This window comes from Simochromis diagramma, unplaced genomic scaffold (genome assembly GCF_900408965.1).
Source record: "Simochromis diagramma unplaced genomic scaffold, fSimDia1.1 OVJJ01000321.1, whole genome shotgun sequence".
NCBI classification, from domain to species: domain Eukaryota; kingdom Metazoa; phylum Chordata; class Actinopteri; order Cichliformes; family Cichlidae; genus Simochromis; species Simochromis diagramma.
Genome location: NW_024386772.1, coordinates 10,905,859 through 10,918,668, shown reverse-complemented (window position 1 = coordinate 10,918,668; position 12,810 = coordinate 10,905,859). Strand labels below are relative to the sequence as shown.

Sequence of the window (12,810 nt, the reverse complement as noted above, 5' to 3'; positions counted from 1 at the left end):
CCTCCTTCTGCTTTCACTACTAATGTACAAAAAAAAACCTGCTGCTTGTCAAGCCCACCCGTCCCACCCCTTCCTCTGCTTAGCATATCAAGTGGAACACAGTGTGTACTGTGAAGCCTACCTGCAATCCTTATCAGAATGTCAGAAAGAAATATATATATTAAACTCTACATTTTTAATAATCTCACCTGGTTAACGTGGGTTTTATTTGATATACGTCTTGTTATTTATAAAGTGAATATTTATAAAAGTTCCTTACCTAGTTACAATTTTAAGGTTCCTATTCAAGTTGTAATTGCAATTTGAGACACGTCCATGTTAGTTTTTCTACTTTTCTAGTGCATATTTCTCTACTACATTATTCTATTAGACCCCATGCAAAATTTTACATATGACAGAAACCATCTTTATTTCAGTAACAGCACATAAGAAAAAGCTGATGGTTAGCTTTTGCATTCTTTTAGCGTGCTAGCTATGCTAACATGTCGACTGCCACTGTCCAAGCTTCAATGTTATGGTCACTGATGTGCTAGCTAAGTTAACTAGTGCTAAATTTCAAACAAAGTAAATAATGTGATGCTAGTGGAAGTTATATTTTGGTTAAGTTCACTTTGTAATATTTTTTGTTGTTGTTCACATGATTGGGGTGATACTGATGGCTAATATTAGGCACCTGTTTGCCCGATGTTGGAGAGAGGAATAATGGGTTCTTATGTGTTTTTGTTCACATCAATGTCCCTTTTTCTGGTAAATGGACTGGTACTTGCATAGCACTTCTCTACTCAAACTGATCAGTCAAAGTGTTTTTTACTACAAGTCACATTTACCCAATTACACACATATACAAGCAATGTTCCCTCTAAGCTGCGCACGTGTGCAATTGCGCACAGAAAATCTGCGTTGCGCACACAAAAAAAAATCTGACCTGAATTTAAATTAAAATTAATACTTTAACAATTCTGTTTTGCAGTGTTAGTCAGTAAGTGACTAGCTGCTCCCATATGGGATTAGAACAATGCCACCTTATCCCATAGTCCAGCTAATAATGAGATTCACATTCGTATATACGCAGCTAATCAACGTCGTTGACAGGCTATGACAGCGTCCTTGTGTGCAGACACCGGGGTTTTAGCTAGCAAAGCGGCGTGGCTGATGTGGAGTGAAGCCACGTTAATCACAACGTGTACAACCATTGGAGATGTGAGCAGGACAGACAGAACAATTGACGGAAAAAGTGTGGACTTTATACCAGATTTTATATTGCGTTGATAGGCCACGTAAAACCAGAGTTATGATAAAAATATATGCAACGTTTGGTTTTCTTCCTGAATACTATCGTTGTTTATATTTACTGTGGGAAGAAACGGTAAAAACGGTGTTTTATAAGGAAAACCTCGAAAGCGCTCTCCGCCTTTGAGCAAAAACAAAACCAAAAAACCCCCAACCTTTCCTAGTGGTCGAAAAATATACCATGTCGACCAATCAAAAAATGATATGGCAACATGGCATTTAGTTGTTTAGGAAGGGGGACGTTTTAGGAGTGACGGCGGTGTCTTGAGATTGAGTGAGAGATTTTCGACGTTTAACGCAAATCTTGTGCAGTTAGTGTGTAGTGTAGTCAACAGTTTTGTTGTGTGTGTCAGAACAATGAGGCCACTACTGAATGTTACAGGTGTTACAGGAGTGATACATCTCCTGTTGTCAGGCCTGCAGGTATCAGGCTGTTGTTCTTCTTTATCTCATAGTGGACAGAAATTATTTTTTGGAGTGGCACAAATAATTTGTGTGGCATCAAATTTGATGCAGAACACCTGATTGTTCTATAAATAGTTTGAAATGTTTAAAAAAACGCCTTGGCTGCATTTTTAGGTAAACAGCTGCAAAAAACTTTGTTGTTTGCATAACTCAGTTACTTTTTTTAAGAAGTAACTATATAATTAATTGCCCAACATTGGTCATTATATTCTGTATTTTGCAGACAGAGAGTTACAGGACTCTCTCCCAGACCACAGACTCATACCTATAACACAAGTCAGAGCTTTTTTTTTTTTTTTCTTTTTAAAAAAAAAAAAAAGAAAGTTGTGTTTTCAAATTTGGAGTTCAAGTTTTTACTTCCAATAGTGTTAACATACTACACAGGTCATGAACAAGATTTTTTAAATTTTCATTGTAAATGGGCTAAAGCAGTTAATTAAAAGTAGTCTAACATAAATGTAAATGCTGTAATTTGATTATTTTAATAAACCATGTAACTTGGATGGATTCGATGCTGGCGTGACCACAGTGCACACGTCTACTGTTGCTCACAATGGTCCAAGGGACCGCTCAGGGAGTTTGTGTGTTCGCTCAGACACATGAAAAATTAGAGGGAACATTGTATACAAGCACTTTTTTCTATACCTCACATTCACGTGCACATTCATGGATGCATCAGGGGGATCTCAGGCTTCAGTATCCCAAGGATACTTCAACGATGTATAACGACCTCCTGACTGATAGACAACCCACTCTGCCCTGTTTTGTTTTTAACTCAAATTCATGCTCACATTTGAGTGAAGCCAGATTGAAGCCCTTGGGGAGGTCATCTCTCTCCTTTTCAGTACACACCAAATCCAGCATGTCCAAATTAACACTGTCAGATTTGATTTCAACACTATTAAAGTGTCTATATGGGTCCACACCAGAGAGTGTTAATTTAACTCTTTTTGGAGAGTTGGTATGTTAACTCTGATTTAGTGTTAAACACCAAATCTATCTGGAGTTGATAATTTAACACTTGCTAATGCTAACTTGGTGTTAAGAGTTTATATATTAACTCTCAAGGAGTATTTTAGTTTAACTACATAAGAGTTATCTTCTAATTAATTCTAAAAAGTGGAAATTTTACTGTTCTGAACTTCTAGAAATTCCTTTGGAAATAAACATTTATTAAAAAGACGCAATGGTTTTTGAAAAACATTTATTCTGAACTGTGCACCACAATTTCAAAACATTTTCTGAAAGATGTAACAATGTACATGTTCTCACTTTCATTAGAATTTTGTTTATCAAAAGGTCTGGCATAGGTGAGCTGGCAAATGCAAATAACAGCATTCTCATCACTTATTTCTTCAATACAATATGCATGTCCTTCATTCATCACTTGGAACTTCAACGCACTTCTGCTGTCCCCCATATCCCACCTTCATATTCACAGCATATTCTGTGTGGAGATTGATTAAAAATTGATTAAAAATTAGTTGACACTAATTAATTGCACAAATAACCCGGTAATCAATTGCAGCACAGTAAAAAAAAGGAATCATTTTTGAGCCATTACTTGTGTAAAGTATTTTCCCAAAAGACAAGGACACAGGCAACAGGTAATACTGAACTAAATTTAAAACCTCAACCTTTTTCATTTTTACCTAAACCGTGTGGCACAAAACTCTGGAGGGATCTAAATGCTAACGTAGAACCCAGTCAGGACATCTGCTACTGCTGTTTGCTCGTTTTTTTATGGGAGATCGTTTTCAGGCTTCAAGTAGCACCATTATACCAACATTTCACATTCTAGACATTGTTTCAGGTGTATTTATGTTAACCAAAAATTTGACTGAAAATTCACATGTAAGCTTTTTTTCAAGGCTGTAGTATTTGGCTAGCTAAAACAGATTATTATGCTATCAGCGAGCAACATGGCTAATGCCTTTCACACAGCTTTGTCTCAACTCCAAAGAGCCACAGAAGTAAAAGCTAATAATAATAATTGAAACAATCTTTGAAAAAATGACTTACCAAGCATGGCAGACAACTCAAATATGTAGAGCAAAATGTTCTGAAACTGCTTCACTTCAGCTTCGATTGGAGCCTATGGTGCTGGGGGCGGAGTCTGTGAATTTACTCTATTAGTGTCATGGCGATAGAAACGATATACGATAGAAACGATATAAATTTGGCCAACGATAGAGATTTTGACTTATATTATATCGCTCTATCGCGATAGCGCATGTTGATGATGTCATCAAGCTGCGCCTGTTTTGGTCGAAAGCATCGCAGCGGCTCCAACCATTATCATCATGTATCATTAGAAAGAGAGAAATGTTGTAATGACATGAACAAAGTGCAGTATTCCAAGATGGCATCAGAGTTTTAACACCTTTTATACTCATGTTTTTATAATTATGTTAAGTGTAAAAGCTCAAAGATGATGACATAGATGCATCTGTTTCTGTTATTATCACAATAATCACAACATAAATGAATATTGTGACATTTTTTCTGTGCTGTATTAAGGTTACCAGAGTCAGCTGGGGATTCATGAACATCATCAGTGATGTTTCTCCACAGCGGGCTCATCAGTACCTGGTGACAGAAGGTCAATCCAGCTCTGACTTGAGGCTGTTCAAGAATCAGCTCCACTTGATCTGGTTCCACCTCTACCACAGGCAGAGAAACACAGGGTGAGATCTCCTCCTGCCAGTCATCACGCTATAACTGTGTCCAGGTGTTAAATTCATCCATGTGATTCAGCAACACTGTAAAATAATATTCATTTCTTTGGTAAGAAGTGTGTGTTTCTGTTCTTAAATATATCATCACCAGCCTGGACTCTTTGTTGGCGAGACAAAATCAGGAACGGAAATCATTGGTTTTCACAACTGGGTCCAGTTCCACCTGCAAAGGATATAAGGCCAGGGAGCATGATTTGGTAAGTATAACATTTCACCAGACAGAAGAGTTTGATTTCCTTTGATTTCAGTATTCTCAGCCGGTCGGCCTCATGTGTGCCTGATCACAAGTCGGTCCACTTCATACATGCACAGTAGCGCAGGCGCAGTTGTTTATACAGGATTAACCTGAGTGACCTGTTCCTGGACTGTTTTTTTAACAACTGTAATAGATTACAGGGAGTCTCTGGCTGTGTTGCTGAATCTGCCGATGCAAGATCAGACATGGATGGATGAGGTGCTGCAACTGAGACCCGCCGTTTGTCTTTTCTGGTCGGCGAGTGGAGAATCACACAGGCTGGTCTGCAAAGACAGCTTTAGGATGCTTCCTCCCACTGTCCACTGCATCGTCCATCCACAGGGTTTGCAGGGCTGGCTCAACCCATGGCTGCCACACCACTAAGATGTTTTCAGAAATATGCAAGCAGGAGATGGTGGATGCTATATTACTACTAGTACAATACTTTTAACTCTGTAGCAGACAACAGTTTGATAAAAGGCTATGAAAAAAAAAGAAACCAAAAGATTAGATTTTCTATAAGTTTCAAAAATATTTAATTTATATATTTTATATAATAAAGTAAATGTACGAATGACCGGCAATAATTCAGTCACTGAAATTACGATTCTCTGGATACGATTGTCTCTGATGAGCCTGAGGTACAAAGCATGCTGGCGATGACGATAAAGTTTTCAAACACTGTTTGAATAATCAAAGAGACATTTATAAAGCACTGTCTACAACAGACATACTTACTGTGTGAAAGGGAGCAGAGAAACACGCTGTATTGTTGCAATTCTCTTTTGCATAAGCCACACCAGAAACGCTCTGTGCAGATAGCAAAGTCACTGCAAAACTTGTAAGCCCTAGTTCGGCTCCCTAAAAAGATGCTCGAGTTTTTCTTGCGTCCAACAAAATTCTAATATGTTTTATTTTTAATGTTACTAGGGGCTGTGTTGAACAAAGTGATTTGGCACAATTTCAATTCAAAAAAAGTATTAGTCTCTTAAATGACTGGCATCTGACATAGCTAGACCGTCACCGGGGACTCTGTGAGTGGTAAGAGGTTTAAAAACAAACCATCTATACTGTCAACAAACAACTCTTCATCTGCATTTTTTCAGAATAAATTGTTTTCAATCTTGTGCACCTAAGTACACCAATTTAGCGATGAAACTCGAAAAGTGGGATAAATACACACAAATATACACACACAAAAATTATTCTGACTCCTTCTTGACCCGTGGTGTGCGTAAAACAAGGCCGTTTCTCTTAATCTCACTGTAATTTTCTTTTAGGGTTTCTGTTCTTCTGTCTATTGAGCATTTCTGCTAATGAGAAAACCCGCTTCCTTGTTGTAAAAGCATTTCTGCTAATGAGAAAACCTGCTTCCCTGTTGTAAAAGTAGCACCTAAGTACACCAATTTAGCAATGAAACTCGAAAAGTGGGATAAAGAATGTGGATGTTTAGGTTTTATGACTGTGGAAGGGGGGGCTGAAGGTATAAGAATGTGGGAAACGCTGAGACACGTCGAGATCAGGCGGACACCCTCCCGCGCTAATCTCCCCTACCAATGGTTTATGCTCAAAAGTGTTGCATGGAATAATGAGAATTGTATGGAATAAAATGAGAATTTAACAGTATCCATGTAAAATTGTTCAAAGTGACCATTATGTTCATAGATGTTAAAAATACCTGAAAATAAAATGAGTTCAGTGACAGTTAGTGTTGTTGTAATCAATTTATTAATAACAAAAAAAACTTTCGAACTAATGCAACACATATAACAATGTCACAAAATATTCAAATACATACTTTTCTTAATGCATAACTGATATTGGAACTGATTTTTCAAGAAGTGAAAACAGTCTGTCCATCCTCTCCCTGATCGAATCGATCGATTTGGAACCTTGTGAATCTGAATCGAATCGATTCTAGAAATCCGTGACAATAAGTAAGTAAAATTTTATTTATATAGCACCTTTCAAGATAAAAATCACAAAGTGCTTCACAGAAGCTAAAACCTAAAAATAAAAATCAACCAAAAGCAAGTTTAAAAAGATGAGTTTTTAGCTGTTTTTTTAAAAGCGACCACGGAGTCCACAGATCTCAGGCTCAAAGGGAGAGAGTTCCACAATCTGGGGGCCACAGTTACAAAAGCTTTGTTGCCTTTTGTTTTCAGCCTCGTGTGTTGGACAACCAGCAAGCCCTGGTCACATGACCTCAGGGACCTGCTGGGAATGGGATACAATGGGACTCAGCGTAGCAATGTTTCTCAAGTGATAAAAACAGGAGCGAACCAGAGATTTTACATGGGCATCCAAAGTCAGAGCTGAGTCAATAGTAACACCAAGGTTCCTGATAGACAGTTTGGCAAATGTAGCAAGTGGACCCAAGTTTTCCCATAACACTAGGTACAAAATTTTTAGGAGTACAAACAAGGACTTCATGTCACGGCCGAGGCCGCCTCAAAAGAGAAAGGACTCAAATGCTGGACGCCGAACAGCACGTAAGTAGTTTTAGAGACAACGTTTATTTTCTCAGTTAGTGTTCATAAACAGGAAACTGGAATGTGCGTTTAACAAGTGCAAAATGCCACAACTAAACCAAAAGGGTTTTAAGCAGCCTGGGCTAAGTAAGCAATCTGGTGTTGGTCAGTGGAAACAGCAGTTCCTGTAAATAGAGTACAGACGTTCAGGTATGGTTCAGGAGGAATATGGGCAAGCTGTTCATTCTGAATTTTCCTTAGCACTGCGTACTTGCCGCGGGTGGTCTGTAGTGGCGTGGAGGGGTGGGTGGTCCGGGTGAGTGGTCTGAAATTCATGGCGTTGAGGCAGGGAGGCAGGCAGGTGAGTCAGGGTGAACAGCCCGTGGGACTGTCAGGTGGTCCAGCGTCCGGATTGGAGCTCTTCGGCGGAGATTTGTGTCTGGCAACTTGGTGCGTGGCTGTGAGAGAAACACACAATGAGACAAGGTCGTTTACAAAGCGTGCGCAACATCACAGTGGTGGCCTGCACTAACTAGGGTTAGCTGAGAATCTGGCAAAGAGAGGTTGAGTGCGCTGGCCTTATGAGTCCCCAGCTTAATTACCCACAGGTGTGAGCAATCAGCAGAACACTGAGGCCCCTCCCAGGGGTGGAGATGCCAACTTGGAGGGAGACACCCTGGCACACACCCGGACCATGACACTTCAGTCTTCTCCTCATTTAGTTGAAGAAAGTTTCCAGCCATCCAACCTCTAATGGAGTCTATGCACTTATGCAAAATCTGTAGCTTGGAAACATCATGGAGATATATAACTGAATATCATCTGCATAGCAGTGATACGAAATGTCCTTAAAAGTGCTCAATAAGTGTTGAAGAGGAAGTAAATACAGCAAGAACAATAAAGGCCCAAAAACTGAACCTTGTGGCACACCATAGGCAAGAAAAGTAGAAGAGGAACTGTACTTAGAGGTAGCCACAGAAAAGGATCGTTCATGCAAATAGGATTCAAACCAGTCCAAAGCAGCCCCTGATATACCCACCCAGTGTCTCAGCCTATCTAGCAGAATATGATGGTCCATAGTATCAAAGGCAGAGGTCAGGTCCAGCATCAACAGAACGGAGCATTCTCCTGCATCACATCTCATCAAAATGTCGTTGGAGACTCTAAGAAGTGTAGTTTCAGTAGAGTGAGCTCTACGAAAGCCAGATTGGAATTTATCCAGAATGCTGTATTCATCTAGAACAGCTATAAGCTGCTTAGCCACAACCTTTTCTAAAATCTTAGCAATGAACGGTAATTTTGAAATCGGTCTGTAGCTACTGAGAAGAGAAGCATCAAGCTTAGGTTTTTTTTAACAGTGGGTGAATAACAGCATTCTTACAATAAACAGGGACCTGACCAGAAACCAGTGAGGTATTGATGATTGTGAGCACACAGGGACCAATAGACTGAAAGACATTTTTAAACAAAGATCCAGGTAAAATATCCACCAGTAGCAGCAAGCTCCAGCGCTTGGTGCTTTTTAGACACTGATCTGAAAGATAAATGTTTGTGTTAGAAGCAGCTTTGCGGGATTTGTTTTTAATTTGGTAAAACATAGTCCAAAACTCTTAATTCAGTATTTTTACAGGTTTTAACTGTGTGGTCTTTCTGGAAAATGTAGGCCAACTTGTGAAATGAGAGCATGCACCGTGCTCTTCAGAACTGTCAGCTTTGCTCGTTTCATGGGTCCTCTGTTGATAAAACTGATTGTTTTTTTTAATGGATCTCAATGTTTAGAGACAATAGCGAAGGTACTGACCTGTGTGTCTCTTTATACTGTAAATGTTAAATTCTAAGGCTACACGTTATTTATCTCGCACTAAGTCTGCTTGGCATATGCTATGTATAAAGGCTCTGGACCTTTCCAAAAAGGCGTAGAGGCGACTTTAGCGTGATTAATTTATTACAATGTCAGTTTCTGGGAAGTTTTCAGTTTTCCCTCCTGTGTCTATGGCTGGTGCAAGTTTTTTGTTTATTTGTGAAACTGAGCGTGGTTGTGGACGATTCCGACTGCGCTGTTTGATTTGAGTTTCGTGTTGGATCACTTTCTTTAATTGTTAATTCTTTGCGAGCAGTGAAGAGTCAGACTAGGACTTGCAAGTTTTGCCGTGCCCCAGTGGCCAGTGCGAAGTTGTGCTGCAGATCCCAGCATGAAAGCTGAGGGACCAGCCAGCCGGCAGAAAGGCCAGTTGATGCCTCGACGTGCGTTGGAACCAGCTTTGCCCGCACAGAGCGTTTCTGACAGGCTGGCGTTGCTTATGCATAAGAGAGAAGGAACAATACAGCGTACTTCTCTGCTCCAAGACATCCGTGGTCCTTTCACACGGTAAGTATGTCTGTCTGTCAGCGCTAATTATTCAAACCCTGTTTTAAAGGCGACTCATTTGTTGTCCAAAAACATTTCCTCTAAATTTGCAAAGTTACTGATTTAAAAATATATATTTTCGATTTTTAGCTGGATGTCACACATATGATAGACTCTTGAGCATATTTATATAGCAAAATTCACAATGGTATAACCATGTTAAATAAAAGATGCCCAAGTGTGCACCAATGCACTCTAATGCAAGCCTTTAAACTGTAAGCTGATAAGTGCATGAAGTATACCTTTACCTCTATAGCTGAAAAGAGTCTGTATCCATAATTTGTGGATCTGCTGATTTGTTTTTAATGTGGCACTTTTTTTTTCACGAACTGCGGATGATGAAATCCTCTTTATTTAAGAAAGTGTCCCTAAGTTATTGCTGCTCATACTTACTGAGTTCCCTAGCTACTTCTTTACTATGTCAGTAAACTTTTTGAACAAGAAAGGTAAGGTAGATTTAAAGATACATCTTAATTGAAGCAGAGGCAAATAATTGGAATGAATTTTATGTGGCTGTTCATATTAATTCCAACAAAGAGTGAAAATCTAAAAAGCTGTTGCAATCCTTCCTATTTATGATCTCTGTGTGTGTGTGTGTGTGTGTGTACAGGAGAAAGGTGATGGCAGGAGCTTCTTTTTTTTTTAAATGCATTTTGAATCAACTTTTTTTGTTTTACAAGAAGTGTATTTCATACATTGGAATAAATGTATTCTTTTCTATACTTTATAAGTATGAAACTCTAAAGATTTTAAGTTCATGCACATTGTGTGTGATGGACCGAGCAGTGAAGGAAATTTAGGCACAGGTTAAAGTCCTAAAAAAAGTTTTTTTTATTTAACCCAAAAAACATAATTGGTTAAATCATGCAAAAAGAATCAAAATCTTGGGCCCATAAAAAGAGGTCAAAATAACAGAACTCTACTCAAAGTTGACAGATTTGACAGATCCAGATTCCTTTTATAGTTTGCAGTGAAATTTGTTAAACCGTTGCTTAATGGGACAGAAGTACAAGTCACTAACACATTGTAGATAAGTTTATTGCTGGACAACACAGCTAGCAGTCTCACACACTCTTTAGATTTTTGAAGTTTTTTGTGTAATGGTTTAGTCTCACACACCTTACCCTTTTCTCCCCAGTATCACAACAGTACGACTCCCAAAGTATGACTCAGTAAACAAACAAGGACTCTGAAGTCAGAACAGAAAGATACAGTTGGAAGATGAATGACTGCGTTTTTATTATGCTCAGCCTGAAGCGTGTTTCCCCACTTTCACAATGCTAAGGTGTCAAATCCACAACCCCCAACAGATGGTTTGTCACACGCTGGGTTCAAACACTCAAAAAGCAACACAACAGCAGGTTCAAGAAGGGCAAGTCACCCTTTATTTGCACAGCCTCACACACTAAAGATTTTTAAAGTTGTGGTGTACAATGGTATAGCCACAGACGTGACTTCTACTTTTGATAAAGACCACTCCACCTGCATATTTCTTAAGAAATGAAGCGTCTTTATTAAGCTCTTATTTATAAATGTCTACACAATAAGAGACATCGTGTGCTCTGTGACATTATGGTCTTCTACTTCTGCTTCCATTGGTTTGCATTTTAAACTCCCAACCTTTCAGGTTGTTATGAATGGCTTATATTTCTAACATTTTGTGATGTAAAAGTGAACCATGCGGCTATTTTATTTTCTGTATGATGGGATGACTTAAGACACGAGTTATTTAAACAGTTCTAAATGACAGCGTGATGGCCATAGTACTTTATGCGGGTCAAATATGTTAAGGATAATGTTTCTCAATGTAACATTGCAAAGAACTTTTGGATAGGATACATTTTGTAAATAGTTACCTCAGAACCTGTACTGTCAGATCTATGTATGTAAGGTTAAACTTTCCACAGTACATCCACTTATTAAGCAAGTAACCAAACACATAAAGTCACCCTTACCAATAATGTTGGTAAGGGTGACTGTTCCTTGAAAAAAGTAGCACAAACAGACAACTGACTCATCAATGATAAGTAGAGCTACCCGAGGCTGAGACTCAAGCAGAAGAAAATTAAAAGTTGTTTTGTTTTTTTATGGCTCGAAAGATTGAAGAAAAATATGTTTAATAATTCAACAAGAGCCGCACCTTCAACACATGTACATTCAAATTTTGGAACAGGCTCAACATTGCTGTTGTTCAATAGTTTTTATCCACTCTCAAAAGTCATTTTATGGCTTTAATATTTCCAGCTGATAAGGAGACTTATGGCATTTCAAATGTGCGTCCAAATGCTTTAAACATCCGCTTTGTCTGTAACGACAGTATCAAACTGCAGAGCATTGTTTTTACTAAAATTCAGCATTTTCTGATGAAAATATGGCTGCTTTTTTTCCACTGTAACACCCCCCTCAGTGCCATTTTTTAGGATGATATTCTTGGAGATTCGTTTTTTTTTATATTTATGCTTTTGGAGTGAGGGTATCTAATACGCACGTTGTCACTGTGTTTTGTACTACCAGCTTTGAGGTCTCTGCTTTTACTTTGAGAAGTCTGGTTTTATTTTGTCTCGTGAGTGTGTGTTTTTCAAAGGAGATCTTCATCAGTTTGATTTTGTTACCACAAACTTTGTGTAAAGTTCACAACAGAGGTAAAGAGATTTAAACACACCAGTTTAAGGAGGCATGCAGGGGTTGGACCAGCTGCACATGACAGGTGAAGAAGAGAGTGTCGGGGGAGATGTGCAACAGAAGCAGAGGGAACATTTTACAAGATGATAAATGGCAGATTTAGATGATTACGGATTTTGTTGACAAGATTAAAAGACATGTCCATCAGAGTTCAGCAACATTTCAGTTTGATTAAACTAAAGTTTTTTTTAAACTACACAGGGTTTATTTTCTCCTTTGATAGTAATCATACTGAACATGTCAATGATAGGGATGGGTACCGGTATCCGGTTCTGACATAAACGGTAGTAACCAGACCGAAAAGCAGCGCACATTTCGCTGCTTTATTTCGCTGCTTTATTTCGCTGCTTTTTTTTCCTGAGCTGTGATACACTTTAGATTCTAGCCAATCATTTTACGTTTCCGAGGATAGCAGGCGGGGCCAGGTACGTACGTTCTTTTAGAGCAGAGCTATAGATTAAAAATGACCAAGGCAAAGCGGCCAAAAGTCTGGCTGTACTTCACAGCAAAATATGCAAACTC

General features: G+C 38.8%; 1 long non-coding RNA gene across 1 annotated transcript; it reads right to left on the bottom strand.

Annotated features, from left to right (window-relative positions):
• Positions 1–6,787: 6,787 nt before the first annotated feature.
• LOC120744167 lies at positions 6,788–11,904 on the bottom strand. The gene is made up of 2 exons (XR_005698314.1): positions 7,733–11,904; positions 6,788–7,657 (listed from the first exon to the last, which is right to left on the bottom strand). It is a non-coding gene; the product is annotated as an uncharacterized LOC120744167 (long non-coding RNA).
• Positions 11,905–12,810: the final 906 nt, after the last annotated feature.